The sequence below is a fragment of the Lissotriton helveticus genome, chromosome 12 (genome assembly GCF_964261635.1).
Source record: "Lissotriton helveticus chromosome 12, aLisHel1.1, whole genome shotgun sequence".
NCBI lineage: Eukaryota > Metazoa > Chordata > Amphibia > Caudata > Salamandridae > Lissotriton > Lissotriton helveticus.
Window position 1 is genome coordinate 621,139,544 of NC_136073.1, and position 12,227 is coordinate 621,151,770.

Below are 12,227 nucleotides of genomic sequence, written 5' to 3' on the forward strand. Positions count from 1 at the left end.
AAGCCGTGTTTTGGAATAGAAAAATGTCAGAAAAAGACTTTTGTAAGACAAGTGTCAGATGTTCATACTGGGGCTTAATCTGCTTCTAAGAGCTGGCGTGGGAAGAGAACAGAGCTGAGGCACTTTAAGTTAAGACTGGCTGCCCAGGATCACACAATCTGGACATAACGGGCATGCAGATTTACAACTCCAGAGGAGCGTTTTGACAGCAAGGCACTTTACCATTAGAACCTGCTGGATTCAGTGCTTAGTTTGAGCCGGGCGGCTGTAGGTGGGCCCAGCAGCGCTCATTTACGGGGACTTTAATTATAATAAGACATTTACACAAACGAGAGAGAAAAGAATAAAAAAATATAGAGAAAAGCACCAATATAGGAAAGAAGGAGGAAGAGAGGGAGAAACGGTGCCAAAGGAGGAAAGCAAGGATGAAAATGAACGTGCCAAAGTGAATTAAAACAGTAAGGAGAGTATGCCAATGCATGAGCGAGGCAAGGAACTGAATCAATACAAGATCGAGGGAGGCAGGCTGCTAAAGAACACTTTGGGCACCGGTACTTATCACTTTACAAATTAAGCACTGCTTCCCTGTGTGTCAGTCAACTGAGCCCTGCCTTCCAGCGCAGCCCGGGCTGAAAATACAAGGATTGGGTTTCTTCTCTTTGTTGTCCACTCCCCCCTGTCCACACCAGGCGTGTCTGTGAGAGAGTGAGATCGCAGCCCGAGCCAAGGGAAGGGAGGGGGGCTGAATTCAGTGTGTGTGACAGTGAGACAGTGATTCACCTCGAGGTGGGGCGCTGAGATCAATGCAGGCCTCCTGGTGCTTGCAGCATTGGATCATCTGGGAGCTCAGGGCACAGTGCCTCCTGCTACGACCCCCATTGTGCAGGCACTTACTGAGCGCTAAAACAATTAACTGGATTAGCACGTACTTGCCTTTCTTTTGAAATGGCTGGCCAGGCTCACTCGAGGGGCGGAACCCCAGTCATGGCTGGGGCAGCTAACAAAAGGCGGACAAAAGCGCAAAAAAGACCCCACAGTCCTAGAATCAGCAAGAGGGCATGGGAGGCAACACTGCTGGAGCACAGCAGCGTGCAAATTGTGCTAGTATTTTCCCGTTTTTACATATAAATACAGACAAAGGAAAACGTGTTTTCCGTCTGTATTTATATGTAAAAATCCATTAAACGGAAAACCGGGAGCCCTAATTATGATTAGAAATTAGCATTTAAAAAACCTTTGAAATTCACCGAAAAAACCATAGGTTTTAGGGAAAGTTATAGTTCAGTGGTTCCCAAACTTTTTTGACCCGTGGCTCCCCCGACCGGGTTGGCGGCTGGCCACGGCTCCCCACATTTTTTTGCCGGTGGGTCAGGCAGCGCACTGTGCTAGGCACGGATTTTTGGCGAGTGTTTTAGGTCACGCCCCCTGTTGCATCGGTCACGCCCCTTTGAGACCCCCCTCCCTTCATCCCACTTGGGGCCCTGCATTTGCATGGATGTAGGAGTGCTTCACCCGTCGTGCTACTAGCTGCATGGGTCTGTGTTTTGAAACGCGCCACTGGAGTGGTGTGATTCTGCTGAAGCTGCCCCTCTGCAGGATTGGGGATGTGCTACATGGCTCCCCATCTGCTGCATAGTCTGCAGATGTTGATGTACGGGTTGTCTCTAGCTCAGACAGATCAAGGGGCACTGGGGATGTGGCATGTGTGTTCCCACATGTGGAGAGACACTTGGCAGAGGTCCCTCGGTGGCTTGTTTGTGCATTTGGCTGTTTGGCCGGTGGTGATGAGGTGGAATGTCTGTCCAGACAGAATTGGTATGTGTAGAAATGACAGGGCGATGGGGCATTGGACACGTTAATTGTTGCATGGGCCAGGACCCGCCGGGACTGCAGCCGGTGACAGAGGGGATGCATCCGGAGCTGGAAGGTGGGGGGGTCACAGCTGCCCAGTCCGGTCGGTTGCTCCCGAAGAGTGTGTGTGGTGGTGGTGAGCCCAGGCAAACAAGAGGAGGGGTGGCTTCCCCGATGCGGCGGACACTTGGAGGGCCAGAGCAGAGACGGGCCCCATGGTAACAGAGTGGCAGGCCTCCCACGCAGCCCAGAATGGAGCCCGACCAGAGGTGAGCCCAGGGAATGGAGGGCAGACCCCCACCCCACAAGGTACAGCCCCGGGGCAGCCCCATACAAGTAGGGCCGCACCCCCATCCTGCACCGCCTGCACTCGCACCTCTCACAACACACAGCACCCGGACCCCCTTCGTCCTCATGTGCCCCGCCCAGACCCGTGGGGGACCGCACACCCACTTCCAGGAGGCATGAGCCAGTGGGACCACCGCAACAGGACCCCAAGGGGAGAAATGTCCAGGCTCCAATGGAACCCCCGAGGATGTGAGGAGGGTCACACGGCGCCGCCGCGGCCTCCACAAGGCGGACGGGCGGCGAAGGCTGGGTCCGTGCGGCAATGGAGAGCCGGCCCGAGTCTGGTCATTCACACACACCATACATGGAGGGAGGCGGCACAAACACGCCGGCCTGCCAAGCTCGCAGGCACTGTGCTTCGGGGTACTCCACTGACCGCTGATCACCATGTCAGTGTGCGGCTTTGTCCCTGTTCACTGTTGTTTATTTCAAAGGGGGCACTCAAACCACAATGAGATGCACCACACCTCCGACCCCGGAAGACACATCCTGTGCAGCGCCGCTGTGCCCCAGGCCTCTCATCACGGCGCAACGGGGTGCCGCGGCGCACACTTTGGGAACCACTGTTATAGTTAGTTGGACATTTCACTCGTACAAAACCAGAGAAATTCCCCCGTTATAGTTAGTTCAGCTAACTATAACTCGCGACCCCACAATGCACTGCTGATGATGTCACATATGACATCACTCATGACATGGTCAGTGACATCACTGATGACATCTCAAATGACATCACTTATGACATCACTGATGACATCATCCATGTGATAATTTGATGCATCTTCTCACACCCTAAAATAACCATTGATACACCCACTCTAAATGCCATTCTCAAAACCATAGACACTCCAACACCAATAACTACATACCCGCTCACTGATTCTAAGGTTTACAAACACATACACTCACTCATCCAGACAGTCACTCATACTTATGGTCACTCAGTACAGGACTATCATATGCACTCATACACCTATATAGACACTCACACACTGCCACTCATCCATAGAGGTACTCACACACCTGGTCAGTCATGCAAATAATTAATCACACTGCGATTTACTCACCTATACAGTTATACACACATCAGCTCACTTACTCATACAAATACTAGCACATTCTTACGCTCTTATACAATCACTGATACAAGCACACACTCATCCATACAGTCACTCTCAAAATCACAGACTCTCACTTATAGTCATTTATATACTCCAACACACATATATACTGCCTTTCACATATGTAGTTACTCACACATGTACCACTGAGATATACATTCACTCACTAACACACCCATACACACACTCACCCACCCATGACGTCCATCACAGATGCACTCTTTAAACCATGCACCCAGTGAATAACCCTCTCACACATCTATGCACAGAGTCACAGACACCCCACCCACACAAACACTCAGGCACCCATACATATACTCAACCAATCAATAACCCATATAGACTCTCATGTAGCTATTCCAAAACCCAAGCAACAGCTTACACACCAACAGACAGAAGGATACAGACATTCACACACTTTAGTCACTAACCCATGCATTCAGTAAGATACGTTTAATCACTCACTTGTAGAGTCAGTCACGCACCTACTAAATCATCCATTCAGACACTTATACACCCACTCATTCTTCAATACACCTTTCCCTATATATATTAAACATATTTAAACTTTACAGAAACACACAGTCACTGGATGATGTCATCAGTGATGTCATCAGTGATGTAATTTAAGATGTCATCAGTGATGTCACTGACCATGTCATGAGTGATGTAATATGTGACGTTATCAGCAGTGTATTGCGGGGCGCGAGTTATAGTGAGCTGAACTAACTATAACGGGGGAATTTCTCTGGTTTTGTATGAGTGAAATGTCCAACTAACTATAACTTTCCCTAAAACCTATGTTTTTTTTCACTGAATTTCTAAGGTTTTTTAAATGCTAATTTCTAACTATAACGTGCCTGAAACCTATGGGTTTTTCAGTGAATATATATATAAATATATATATATATATATATAGATAGTCACCAGTAGGTAGGTATAGTTAGGACCATGTTTCCATAGAAAATTAATTTTTTGACTTGACTATGTCTTTGGCGCCCTTTGATGAATCTTCACAAAAAAGTGCTCCTGTTATGCTTGTTGCACAAGGATCGTTTCGGGGTGATCCGTCAAGCGGGGGCCGAGAAAAAGGGAGTGGGTCAAAAAAGTGTTTTTCCAATGTTAGCTTTTGTAGAGATTTTAGACATGGCTACAGCCCGAAACCGCTAGATGGAATTACACAAAATTTGTCAGAAAGGTAGCTCTTGGTTCAGTGAACTGCGACTCCAGCGATATTTAAAAAGAAAAAAAGTGCAGGCACTCATGCTTGTTTTTAAAAAAGCCCTTGGGTGGGCCAGGTCCCAGGAGCATTGTTGAAATAAAGGAGGGGGCACAAGACCCCCTTTCTTAGCTGTTGGAGCCCCGGGAACTACCACCTCCACGGGTTTTTTTTATATGTACAAAAGGACAGGGACCCATCGGACCCCTTCTGAAGCTTCATAAGTCCCAGGGACCACCACCTCCTGAGGAATAAACAAACTGATGGGGCCCAAACGGACCACCCAAGGACCACCACCTCCATGTTGCTAAACAATACCTAATTGGGGGTCCCCAAGGACTTCACAACCTCCGCAGGGCAATACCTCAAAAAACTACACTAGGGACTTGCCGACCCCCTGGGCCACCGGGGTAACCATCTCCCTGTGGCTATATTGGCAGCAATGGGGGAATCTCATGGACTTTCCGACTCCCTGGGGACCACCACCTCCCTAAGGCAAATAACTTTAAAAAGTGGGAGGGGTTCAGCACGGCCCCCTCCCGGTTGATATATGATACCTCAAAAGGGCTGGTCCATGCCAAACAAAGGAGGAGGGCCACTTGGCCCCCCTCCCGCAGCCATTAATGGGCCTGGTGATCTCCACCCCCCAGGGCTGGCTTCTGACCTCTAGTGCATAGCTGTTGGCTTTTGTTCTGTGGGAGCTATGACAGCTCCCGCCAATCAAAAGGAAACACTCCGGATCCAGTTGGCAGGAGCTGTCAAAATGATCCTGCCTGCTATAAGTGGAGATTTCAACTCTTTCCCTGAAGGCTGATATGATGAAACAATTGCTCATAAATGGAGGGACCTGTCTTTCCAGCAGCTCCCTCCATGCAGCAACAATGCTGGCTCCTGCAGGAGGCAGGTAGCAGTCTGGGACCGCCGGGGCCTTACGGCTCCCCTTGCAGTCCAGGTCCTACACTCTGGGTGGCAAAGGGCACCCAGGAGAAATGGCAGGCCCCGGCAATGGGATTCCTGGGGCTGAAATCAGCCAGGGAGTGGGGCTGTACACATTGAATCCCCCATTTGTTTATGGCTGGGCCCTGGGGGATCGGGGTTACCTGGCCAAAATTGGCCCAAGAGAGAGGAGCCACGCAGTACCCCATCCCCATAAAAATATATAAATATTTAAAGGATGGGCCCTAGGGGAAGGTATCCTGGGGCCAAAATTGGCCCAGGGAGGGGGCTGCATGGCTCCCTGCCCTATTCAATTAAGGCCGAGCCCAGGAGATGGGGTCTCTGGAGCATTAAGTGTGTTTTCTGGGCAGGTCCATGGATGCCACTCACAGATCCAATGAGACACTCATGCATCCAGTCATGGACCCACTCATACACCCACTCACAGACCTACTCAGAGACTCACACACCCACTTACATTCCCACTCAGAAAAAAACACAACAACTTACAGACCCACTCAGACACTCATGCACCCACTCACAGACTGACTTAAACACACATGGAAGTACTCACAAACCCACTCAGACACTCTCACACCCACTCACAGACACACTCAGATACTCATGCACCCACTCATTCACGTACCAACTCATAGACCCACTCAGACACTCACATACACCCATTCAGACACTCAAGCACTCTATCACATACCCACTGAGAATCACAAGCACTCACTCACAGACTCATTTTCAAAGTTTACAGGTTACAGTTAGCAAGTAACATTAAAAAACATAGAAATGTACTTACAAAAACAAAGGTTACAGGGCTGTTATGGTTAGGTAATATAATTAAAAAAAACTTGACAAGTTCACTGAAAAAAAAGTGTTATAGGGACGTTATAGTTAGGCTCAGATTTCATTGATACAAAACCAGTGAAAATCAGCAGTTATAGTTAACTATAACTTTTGCCTGCGATCCACTGCTTATGACCTCACACATTACATCACTTACCAATATAGCCACTCACACATCTGATCATTTAGACATACAACCACTTATGCACTGAGTCAGTCACCCAAACAGCTACTCACACACCTACTCAGTCACCATACACCCAATGGGAGCCCGCCAGGGCACAAGACGTTTTTTTATCAAAAAATTCAGTGGGTGTCATGCTGGAGCTCCAACTGAAAAATAAAAAAAAGGAGAAGTGTGAGATCCCGCGTTTAAGGGCCCGGGTGGGCCAAGTCCCGGGGCCATGTGGCCATTAATGTTGTAAATAAATGAGGGGGTCTTGTGGAACCCCGTGCCATAGTGACTGCCACCTCCCTGGGGCTATTTATCAAATGAATGCAGGGGATGCTGGTACGGCTAGCATGCAGCCCTGCAGACTGCAACCTCTCTGGCACAAAGAAAAAAAAATCAGGGAGCTTTGTGAACCTCCCATGCCCCAAGGAACACCATCTCCCTGGGGCTGTTTTTTGTAATGAGGGTCCTCACAAACCTACCTGAGCCCCAGGGACCACCACGTCCCCAGGGCCAAATACAATTTATTCAAATGGAAGTGAGGCCACGCAGCCCCCGTGCTTTTCTTAGCCCTGCGGGCCTCCACCTTCTTGGGGCAGGCCCTACAAGAAGAAAGGAGGGAGCCGCATGAACCCCGTCCTCGAGCCATAGATGGCCTTGGGACTGCCACCTCCCGAGGACAGCTCTCCAGTTATGTACCGAAGGGCCCCCCTTGGGACATAGCTGTTTGCTGTATCGTGGGGGGGGGCTTTACCACTACCGCCAAGCCACAGCAAACGCCTTACTTCCAGCAAGCGAGAGCTCAGAAATGCACTCCCTTGCTGGAAGCGGAGCAGAATTGCTTTCAGACTCAGGGAGCTGCATGTTTTTTACAGCTCCCTATGTCTGAAATCAATGCTGGCTGCCTCAGGTGGTGGGCAGCTAACAGGGACCGGCGGACCTTCAGGCACCCCCACATTCCAATACAGACTGGGTGCCATGAGAGCACCTAGAACAAATGGGCAGGCCCTAGGGAATGGGGTCCTCAGGGCCAAATTCAGACCGGGAAAGGTGACCCAGGCAGACCTGTCCTAATCTCTAAATGGCAAGGCCCCAAGAGATGGGATCACTGGGGCCAAAATCAGCACAGTGAGGAGGACCGCGCAGCCACCCTCCCCTATAACAAGTAGGCCGGGCCCTAGGGGATGGGGTCTCCAGGGACGAAATTGGTCTGGGGAGGGGAACTGCACAACCTCCTCTAATTTTTCAAAAGGAAGTCAGGGCTCTGGTCCCCAGGGCAGAAATCAGCTGGGGACTGGAGGCCACACGGCCCCCTCCTCTAATGAAAAATATATTTTTTTTAAAGTCCGGCCCAGGAAAGTCATTGAAGGCCCGCCCCCTTTTACAACCACTCTGCAAACTCACCTTGTGCTGCACTACCAGTGGGGGAAGAATACTGTGAGAAGTTGGCCTGGTATATGATGTCCACTACTCTAGTGGGCACCTTGCACCAGTCCAATCGACCCTTATTGATGGTAGGTTATGAAGTCAATGGCCTGCCCCTAAACACTATGAGGTCAGTGACCCCTAGTTGTTAATATATTGCTTGACCAAACAGAGGGTACTCTACAGCCTTCTATCTGTGTGTGCTGATCACAGTCACTAATTTCAAAAGTAAAAACTTTAAAACCCGGTATGTGTGTGCATAAGACCCCTGAATTATCCTTACACCTCACTGGACCTTTCTGCTGTGAAAAAAAGGGGAGGGAAGGTTGGCGGAGCCTCATGGGAGCAACACCCGGGGGAGGATATGGCAGACTGGTACTCGCCTGGATCCTCACGTTCTCATCATCAGCTACTGCCAACCAGACAAGAAAGGGGATAAAGGCTGTGCAAAGAAACAATTATGTATTACAAGTGTTAGTGACCCACTGTGGTATGCCAAACCTCCTGTGCTCGAGATCTGGACCCACCACCTTAAAATGAGCTGAGCTATACTGGCAACTACAACTTTATTCTGTGCTGTATGCCCGCTCTAATTAAAAACAACCAACATGTTTCATCGCCGAAATTTACTTTACCGGCGATTTCATCAGGGTTTGTGGGTCAGCGTGAATCCTGCAAGTCTTGATTCTCCCTTTATTGTACCTGTAGTTACACATGGGATACAATCACACATACACATACATTTACTCACTGTGTCTCGGTGGCAATAAAAATTAAAAAATTGGCAACTCTACATTTGGTTGTGATAGTGTTCTTCATACATTACCAGGTGGCCTAATTGATTGAGCCTACCAGGCCCCCATAGAAGAATCTGGAATTATCGGACCCTTTAGGCAGTTAATGAGTTCCGCATACCGCCTTTAAGTCGGTGTCTGCAAAGATAAATTAAGTTAGATATACAGTGCCAGGTCGATTCATAATTTGCAAGTCACCCTTGTGGGCCCTGGTCCCTGAGCGTTGTGATCACTGTATTTATATTGTGGGTTATTGCATATTTCTGTAGATAATCTCAAAAGGCCGGCATTGCCAATTACAATCTCCCATTGCTTTCTGTTCGGCTCAAAATGGTGTCAATTTTTGATGCCGATGTCCGTTTCTTCATGCCTAACCTATCTCAACCGCTGGTGGCGAGCGGTACCCCAATGTTTTATTTAAGAAATGACTGTTGGGACATAATCGCCATGGCTTTATCAGTTGGTCCGTGAACGAGAGATCCGTCCGGGCCATCTGGCGCATGCTGTCGGGGGGATATTTCGGCCTAGTTTACATGCGCACCCCACCCAGTGCACCCAGCTAGTGACAAGCGGTCTGGCGATTAAGTCCCAACAGTAATTTCTTAAATAAAACATTGGGGTACCGCTTGCCACCAGCGGTTGAGATAGGTTAGGCATAAAGAAATGGACATCGGCATCAAAAAATTGACACCATTTTGAGCTGAACAGAAAGCAATGGGAGATTGTAATTGGCAATGCCGGCCTTTTGAAATTATCTACAGAAATATGCAATAACCCACAATATAAATACAGTGATCACAACGCTCAGGGACAAGGGCCCACGAGGGTGACTTGCAAATGATTAATCGACCTCGAACTGTATATCTAACTTCATTTATCTTTGCAGACACCGACTTAAAGGCGGTATGCGGAACCCATTAACTGTCTAAAGGGTCCGATACTTCCAGATTCTTCTACGGGGGCCTGGTAGGCTCAATCAATTAGGCCACCTGGTAATGTATGAAGAACACTATCACAACCAAATGTAGAGTTGCCAATTTTTTTTTTTTATTCCCACCGAGACACAGTGAGTAAATGTATGTGTATCTGTGATTGTATCCCATGTGTAACTACAGGTACAATAAAGGGAGAATCAAGACGTGCAGGATTCACGCTGACCCAAAAACTCTGGTGAAATCGCCGGTAAAGTAAATTTCGGCGATGAAACATGTTGGTTGTTTTTAATTAGAGCGGGCATACAGCACAGAATAAAGTTGTAGTTGCCAGTATAGCTCAGCTCATTTTAAGGTGGTGGGTCCAGATCTCGAGCACAGGAGCTTTGGCATACCGCAGTGGGTCACTAACACTTGTAACACATAATTGTTTCTTTGCACAGCCTTTATCCCCTTTCTTTTCTGGTTGGCAGTAGCTGATGATGAGAACGTGAGGATCCAGGCGAGTACCAGTCTGCCATATCCTCCCCCGGGTGTTGCTCCCGTGAGGCTCTGCCAACCTTCCCTCCCCTTTTTTTCACAGCAGAAAGTTCCAGTGAGGTGTAAGGATAATTCTGGGATCTTATGCACACACATACCGGGTTTTAAAGTTTTTACTTTTGAAATCAGTGACTGTGATCAGCACACACAGATAGAAGGCTGTAGAGTACCCTCTGTTTGGTCAAGCAATATATTAACAACTAGGGGTCACTGACCTCATAGTGTTTAGGGGCAGGCCATTGATTGTTTATGATGTAGTGAGTGTGGGGGCGGCCTGTATCCCATGTTCCTTCCCCCTGAGGCTCCTGGTAGTTCAGAGGTTATGAAGTCAACCTTATAGAAAGCTTAGAAAGCTATCCTAGTGGTAGTTGTGGAGAGCAGCCTTCAGGCTAAAACTTGTAGACGAGTAACGCACGTCGTTTTACCATTTATAATCCCTTGAGTACCAAATGAAAGCACACCACACAAGGTATATATCAAATATATATGCATTTATTCTAAACACAACCCCTCTGCACTCTTTACGAGGTCAGAGGTAAAAGTACAATACAAGGAACTTAATTACCATACGATAAGTTGCACAGGATACGTTATGACCTAGGGGCCTCACAAACCATATACTAAAATAGTGGTATAAGAACCATGTGAGAGTTAGAAAGCAGGCATGAGGCCTGTGGAATTGCTGGGGCTTCTAGGAACAACCAAAGGTTAGGATGTAGGAGGCCCACGGGAGACGTGTGCAGTGTCTAAACACAGCCGCGGGTTACCATTGACTTTCTATGGGAAACAAACAAGTTACTAATTTACAATTTAAGGACACTTCTAGGTGAACTACGATGGAACCCTTTTAGACAAGGACACTTCGAGAGTCAAGACCCACTGGTGCACTGGAGTACTCGTGTTACCTCACCCTGGGAAGCCGGGTACATATGTGCCTTTTGGTGTCGGGTTTTGTCGTCGATTCCAATGGAGAGCTGCGAAGAAATGCTGCAGGTGAAAAGAGGAAAAGTGTCCGGGTGGATCGAAGGGTGGATAGGAGATGTGAAGAACCTGAAAGCAGAGGAGACAGAGTCTGGGCCACTAGTCAGTGACCAAGATGGCAATAGGAAGATGCCACCAGATGTCGGGTGATTTCAGGTAAAAAGGTGAAGCTTGTCTCTTCAGCCACGAGGACCAGTTGGCGTCAAAGAGGACCAGGAGCTGTATTTGAGCTGTCCCACAAAGGATCTACTTGACTGCGGTGTGGGTATCCGGATTGAACCCAACAAGCTTTGGCAAACGCAATCCACACAGGATGCCAAGATGGGTTTCGGTGCAGACCAGCAAGGTCGGAGACACTTTTGGGGAGAAGTTGGAGTAAGCCTGGAGCAACCAGTAAAGCAAAGTAAATCAAGGATTGGTCTTCTTGGGGGCTCACTAGCCAACAGACTTAGAATCGCAAAGGCGTGTCAAGCTGAAATGCGCGAAGCGGGCCCACGGAACACTCGTGGAGTATGGGCCTTTGAGCTTCAGTGCAAAAGGTGTTTGGGCCCCAATGCACAACTTCGGGATAACTCTGGAAATCAGTGCAGTAGCAGAAATGCGGGATGTCATGTTCAGGTTCCACGCCTCTCGTGTCCGCCACAGGTCTCAGCTTTCCTGGGAGCGCAGGTCAGCATCAGAGATGTCTGGAAGTCCATGTCCTGTGTTGCAGATTTTTCAGGATCCGGCGGGAGCCTCGAAAATACAGACCGGCAAAGATGCTGTTGGTGCCTGTTTGAACAGGGTAGTCACTCCTTGACCACAAGGGAGATTAGTTCTGTCTTCCAGTCAATATGGAATGTCGAAGGTCCAAGATATATGTTGCAGAGTTTCGTCCAGGGTAATCTAAAGTTCTAGGGACTGGGGTTCTATACTTATAGTAAGTTTAGGGGTTGGACTAACTCTAAGGTCCTTCCTATGGGTAGACCTGGGGAGGGGGTGGTTACACCCCTTCCCCTTTGTACAGTTTCGTGCCAGAGCTGGGGCTGAGTGCCCCAGCAACCGGTTTGAACT